The following is a 6,945-nucleotide window of genomic DNA, read 5'->3' as shown; positions in this document are numbered from 1 at the left end:
ATAATATTTTCTTGTATTCAGAAATAGAGAATGATTACAGGGGATTGAAGTAAAAGCTTATTTATTATTCAGGTCGAGGAGGAATCTTACAATTAACAACAACAAAGACAACGATTTAAGGTAAAACTTAAGTAAAAAAAGCTTTCTTTTCAAAACAAAAAAGAGAGATATTCTTCACCAAATCACAAGCAAATCTCCATAAAAATCACATATTTTTCAAGGAAAATCACTAATCAAGACAATGAAAAATGGGTAATACGTAGATTAGAGAAAAATAATAAAAAAATCCAAGGGATGATTCTTTGACAGTGGCACCAAAAATGTTATGGCTCACCCCAAACCCCCTTGAAACACATCTAACAAGAGATTACCTGGTGAATTGCAAGCTCGTAACCCTTGAGGTCTCCAAGCTCTACAACTCCTTGAGAAGCAATTCCGCCGCGTTGTCACACCACTACGTTGCACTACGTGTACTCGTCCCTCCTCTTACCTCACTTCACTCACACACACTCACTAGCATAGATTAGAGAGAGATTAGCAAGAGCAAGACTCTTGTAAAATGGGAGAGTTTTTTGTATTATGAGAGATATTCACTTATATACATGACCATAAGTGTTTACACTTACTTAAAGTGTGGCCGGCTGGGCACTTTAGGCTCATAAGAGGCCTAATGCTATTACAATGACTACTCTCATAATATATCCATGCAGTACATCACTTGGGAATTCATCCTAACTTACTACCACACGCTCTTGAAGCGAAAATCACAATAATAAGTATTCTGTCAAACCATTTGATAACAATAGATACTCCACTAGTGGATCTTGGTACTTTGAAACACTCTTGACAACTTTTTAGTAATACACCACATGAAAGCAGTAGTCTTTACTTGAGCTCATAAAAATATTATATCAGCTCACATAATTATTATATTTATGGTCTCTGGCAAGACAACGGCTAGATATTGTGATTGTTTTCTATTTAAGGTGGATAATCATCATGTTTATATTGGTGATCATTATAGTAATTAGGTGCCAGTGGACCTTGCATGCTGTAGAAGAACTCCCTCTTTGAACTTAGGAAAACACTTAGCAAGAAAACCTCTAGCAAAAGCCGACTGAGAACCCTCGACACAGTAGATGGCGGAGCACGCAAGAGATTAATGCTAATCAAACTTACCTAGCACATGAGACAACGAGAAATAGATTTAATCTTCTGTATAATATAAAACACAAGTATTTACAATGATGAACTTAGATCTTGGATGAGATTTTTGTTATGCATACGTATCTACTAATGCATAAATAACTTGTTAGTTCATAGCTATGTAATTATCTCCAAATGAGATCCTCATTATACATACCTATCTCCAAATGCTACTTACTTAAGGCTTAAGGCTCCAACATATACTTATTTTCACCTTTATGTGTGCTAGGGATGATGATATGAGATGCCTAAAATGAACTCTAAACTACCCTTTTATAGGGTTTGTTGCTATTGATTGGGTTCAACTTGGCCACCCCAAAAAGTCATCCAAAAGGTCATGTGTTGTGTTCCTATTATGTTGCTTGTGCTTGATGGTCTTCTAAAATTTCTATGCTCTTTTCTTCTTGTGCCTTGTACAAACTTCAAAATGTCATCCAAAAACTTATTGATGTGATTTAGCCATGGGTAAATGAGAACTAGCAATTGAAACTACAATGTCAAGAATAATAACCTATATTCCTTGCATTGGAGGAAAAAACTAATAACAAGAAACTGTAGCTTGAATATCCATCTCCACACAATTTCCACCTATTGTTGAAACATTAACTTGATTTCCACACAATTTCAGCATTAACTTGGAGCTACGTTGTACCGATTTAATCAAAGGATTCATACTCAAGGCAAAACCGTTATGACTTGTCTACTAAAAAGTACGCGAGCTCACTAGGAAACTCGCTCAAAGATGACATCATTTGTGATGTTGTAGTTACACAGGACTATGGCTTACTCATCTTCTATAAGACCTTCCCGGACCTTCCCGTGTGAAACCGTCTTTCTCTTATCTTAGTGGAGTTTCCCTCCACCTTGGCATCAAATGGAAGCATCAAATGGGACGATCGAATATACGGTTGTTTAAGGCTAAAGGCTGCAACAAACAGTTGTATCACCCTATATGTGTGCAATAATTGATGATATGACATGCCTAAAATGAACTTTAAACTACACTTTCATAGGGTTTGTTGATACTCGCCAAGTTTAGGTCAGCCAGGCCTCTCATGACCCCAAAAGTCATCCAAAAGGTCAATTATTGTCTTCCTATTGTGCCCAACTTTTGTCCGAATTATTGGTGCATGTAGTCGGTACCTTCCGGCACCTATTGAACTATCAGGGAGCCCCAAACAAGCCATAATGTTCCACCTACTTTGCCTAGCAAGTGACTACAAGTAGGATACATGTCCATGTGGCACTCACTTGGGTGATGTAGGTGACATCGAGGACTTGGCCCGAGAAGACCCTTGGGGGTGCCCTTTGTTAAACAAGTTTGACACAATGGAGTTTCAGGTTGCCTTGGGCTTCCACAATTGTATGCCAACTCCACGTTATGTCATATTCATGGCCTAGACAAACATCCAAACTATGAAAGTACCCATCTTGTCCCTTTCAAACTTCAGCAAGTATAAATTTTTCATTGCGAGTTTTGCCGCAAAACCCTCGGAGCGGTCAAGATTCTGAAGTGATGGGATACAAACTCGGGCTCCTCAAATTTGGCACATTGGCAATCATAATCGGTTCCTTGTGCTACTAGGGGCCCTATCTTGGTTCCCTCAAATTTGGCACATTGGCAATCATAATCGGTTCCTTATGCTATTGGGCCCTATCTTGTGATCTTCTCCCATGCTTCAAACTGATACACCTAGAATGCCAAGTGTTGGAGTCTAGCTTGCCATCATACTCGATGTTTTCTCATAGATGGTTGACTTGAGCTATGAAGGATGCTTAAAAAAAATCGATGAAGCATGGTAACGCATTCTCATTGGTATCAATTGTCTTCAGCCTATCCATGATCTACCTCAATGGAGCACAACTGTAGTGCCATGTTGCTCTTTGCCCAATTGTTCTTCCATTGGTTTCATGTATTCGACTAACAATCACACCATAGCATCGCCTTCCGGGTGTTGGTAGTAGCCACTGTTAAGTGTCACTTGGGGTAAGGAACCTAGAGGGGTAGCTTGCCAAAAAGCCATCCAAAAGGTCATTTATTGCGTTCCTAGTGTGCATACCATGTAGCTTGTGCTTGATGGTCTTCTGAAATTTCTATGCTCTTTGTTTCTTTTACTTGGTACAAGCTTCAAAATGTCATGCAAAAACTTATTCATGATGCAATCTAGCCATAGGTAAAAGAGAACTAGCAATTGAAACCAGAATAATAACCTACAGTGGTTGCATTGGAGGACAACTAAGCACAAGAAACCTTATATGTGTGCAATAACTAATGATATGAGATGCCTACAATGAACTTTAAACTACACTTTCATAGCGTTTGACACATTGGAATTTCAAGTCTTCCACAATTGTATGTCAACTCCACGTTATGTCATATTCATGACCTTGACAAACGTCCAATCTATGAAAGTACCCATCTTGTCCCTTTCAAACTTTAGCAAGTACAAAGCAATGGGTGACCTTATTAGCAAAGGTGAGTTTTTCATTATGAGTTTTGTTGTAAAACCCTCGACGCGGTCAAGATTCTGAAGTGATGGGGTCCCTCAAATTTGCCACACTGGCAATCATAATCGGTTCCTTGTGCTACTAGGGGCCCTATCTTGGTTCCCTCAACAAATTTGGCACACTGGCAATCATAATCAGTTCCTTATGCTATCGGGCCCTATCTTGTGATCTTCTCCCATGCTTCAAACTGATACACCTAGAATGCCAAGTGTTGGAGTCTAGCTTGCCATCATACTCGATGTTTTCTCATAGATGGTTGACTTGAGCTATGAAGGATGCTTTTAAAAAATCGATGAAGCATGGCAACGCATTCTCATTGGTATCAATTGTCTTCGGCCTATCCATGATCTACCTCAATGGAGCACAACTGTAGTGCCGTGTTGCTCTTTGCCCAGTTGTTCTTCCATTGGTTTCATGTATTCGACCAACAATCACATCATAGCATCGCCTTCCAACAAGGGTGCTGGTAGTAGCCACTGTTAAGTGTCACTTGGGGTAAGGAACCTAGAGGGGTAGCTTGCCAAAAAGCCATCCAAAAGGTCATTTATTGCGTTCCTAGTGTGCATACCATGTAGCTTGTGCTTGATGGTCTTCTGAAATTTCTATGCTCTTTGTTTCTTTTACTTGGTACAAGCTTCAAAATGTCATGCAAAAACTTATTCATGATGCGATCTAGCCATAGGTAAAAGAGAACTAGCAATTGAAACCAGAATAATAACCTAGAGTGGTTGCATTGGAGGACAAAACTAAGCACAAGAAACCTTAGCTTGAATATCGATTTCGACCTATTGAAACATTAGCTTGGAGCTACCTTGTACCGATTTAATCAAGGAGGCAAAACCATTGTGACAATAGTAGATCGAGAGGCCTCCTTGGCAAGCGTAGATCGGCCTCAAATGGCAAGCACAACAGCTCTGGTTCCGTGTTGTTTGCTCTCCGCCCAGCTGTTCTTCCATTGGCTTCATCATGTATACGGCTAACAACAATCACATCACTAGAATCGCCTTGCTGGTAGTAGCCACTGTTGTTAAGTACTTTTATCACTTGGGGTCAGGAACCTGGAGGGGTAGCAAGAGCAGAAGCATAGCTGAGAGTTGAGAGTCAATCGTGTCATGTATGAGGAGGATTACTGGCACACATGATTACCGGCATATCAGACACTAAGAGGAGTCTGAGGAGGCATAGCTTTTGCCATGAACATGAAGCACAGAGTCCAAATATTGCACCTCTTGTATTGAAAGCTGACTGTATATATGATGCCTGTTTTGTATGAAACTGGCAGTTCATTTTAGTAGGACTACTATAGCGAGAGAGCACTTGAGCTTTAGACAGGTATTTACCTTCTTACCACCACAGTCAATTTGTTTTTGGTGAAAAGAAACCCGGCTGCTCTCCTCATCACGAATCTCTATTGCTGATGGTTGCTCAGCAATAAATCATCCACCACAACCCACCCCCACACGCACACACACAAAACACAAACAAACTGAATCGAAGCTCTGATACATGATGATGATGATGATGATGCACTGACTGACTGCAAGATGAAAAAGAGATTATTATGGTTTTGCAACGCAGCATAGAGAATGAGAGATGAAGAAATACAGGAAAACTGGGTGTGTACCCGTCCGTTCATTGCTGTAGTTGAAACTCTGTTCAGGACCTCTCTGCAACTGTTGTTGAATCTCACATATGCTCCTCCGGCGTTCCCTCGTTGTTCTGCACCGGCTGTGGGGGCCAAAATAAAAAATAAAATCAGAAACACCAAGAACGCGCTTTCTTTCCACTTTGGGATTTTATTTTGGTAGGGGGGTGCGCCGGGCCTCTGAGGCAGTGCAATACAGAGGCGACGCGCGCAGCCCCCGGGCAGCAAGCTGCCGGGAGGGGGCTGCCCCCATGAAAGAAATTAGGTTAATATCATGTGGCCCGATGGGCCACGTATCAGATATTAAACTGATAAGAACAGATACTACACTTGATCTTAGCCAAAAGGCCGAGAAAGGTATGAGACACCACGGCTCACCCCTATGGATTTTATACCAGCCCTCGCACTCCAGCCCGCCCTATGGGATAAAAAGGCGGATCCCTCACCTGCTATTCCATGCATATGCTTTGTAAGGCCACAGACATAAAGTCATCGAGCAACCACCTCCGAGTGACTCGAGAAATTAGAATGATCATGCACTTTTCATAACCATCCACCACTAGAGACTTGAAGGATAGGGATGCGCTCATTATCATGGCTTTTGCATCGCTATTATAGTAAGGGTGCCAATACCTAACTATTAATTGCGTACTATATGTGGACACCCATGAAGCCACCAACGTTAGTGTGCTTCCCACCACCGCTACGTCTAGATAAATGAAGAATGGAGAGGCGTTTGCCCCCGACTGTCAAAGAGCATGATGTGTTATCGGCATACCGAGAGAGCTATACCTCCTCCTCAAGTCTTGTAGAAGGTATTGGTGCTACAATCGGCCCACCATATAGCGTGCTAATGAGATGACATTACCATTGATGATGACTGTATAGCACTCCTCAAGACAATCCTCCCGTTGTTATAAACAAGCCCAAGGAAGGGCACGAGTTCACAAACACACCTTCTCATTGCATGTAGATATAGCTATGCCCTAAACTTATAACCGTACACGAAGATGAAGAAGTTGATCCTCCACAATTCGTTGATTCGGAGTGATACGACCCATTGAACTCCTTACTTTTGTGATCGAGGAGAGAGAGAGAGAGAGAGAGAGAGAGAGAGAGAGAGAGAGTTTTAAACATTGGCTACTATAAGGTGCTACAAGCCAAAATGGCAGAGCTAAAGCAATCACAGGGTTCTTCTCTCCACTCCATATGGAGGTATCGGCACGTGGAAGATTCAAGAGGACACTATCGCATGCCTAACAAGACCCGTGATGTAATTACAAAAGCAAATATGGGATTGCAACCTATCTAAAAACAGCCCCAACTTGAATTGTACAATGTTTCACTTGAATAAAGGGCCAACTCCTTAGACAAGTAATAGCATATTTCCATAAGCTCGAGATTCGTGGCATGATGGCACTGCTTATAATACTCTTTAAAGATATGATACAAACACACTTATGTGGGCACCTATGCTCTACTTCAAGTAAGAGCCACACAACATTATTATTCATTATACCCTTTGTACTAGATATTTTTATACACTCATATGACCAATTTGAAGATGGAATCATAATAAAAAGGGG

At 41.1% G+C, this 6,945-nt stretch overlaps 1 long non-coding RNA gene and 1 other non-coding gene across 4 annotated transcripts; both read right to left on the bottom strand.

Annotated features, from left to right (window-relative positions):
* Positions 1-4,134: 4,134 nt before the first annotated feature.
* On the bottom strand, positions 4,135-5,791 carry LOC147612025 (uncharacterized). 3 transcript variants are annotated; one of them, XR_015263638.1, is made up of 3 exons: positions 5,339-5,791; positions 5,066-5,251; positions 4,135-4,989 (listed from the first exon to the last, which is right to left on the bottom strand). It is a non-coding gene; the product is annotated as an uncharacterized LOC147612025 (long non-coding RNA). The 3 variants fall into 3 exon arrangements; XR_015263637.1 differs by having other exon boundaries at positions 4,135-4,974; XR_015263636.1 differs by having other exon boundaries at positions 4,138-4,974; positions 5,055-5,251.
* On the bottom strand, positions 5,522-5,720 carry LOC147612026 (U2 spliceosomal RNA). Its single transcript, XR_015263711.1, has one exon. It is a non-coding gene; the product is annotated as a U2 spliceosomal RNA (small nuclear RNA).
* Positions 5,792-6,945: the final 1,154 nt, after the last annotated feature.

The sequence above is a fragment of the Cibotium barometz genome, chromosome 46 (assembly GCF_041138505.1).
Source record: "Cibotium barometz isolate CiBa-2024 chromosome 46, ASM4113850v1, whole genome shotgun sequence".
Taxonomy (NCBI): Eukaryota; Viridiplantae; Streptophyta; class Polypodiopsida; order Cyatheales; family Cibotiaceae; genus Cibotium; species Cibotium barometz.
This window is presented reverse-complemented; position numbering and strand designations above follow the sequence as displayed.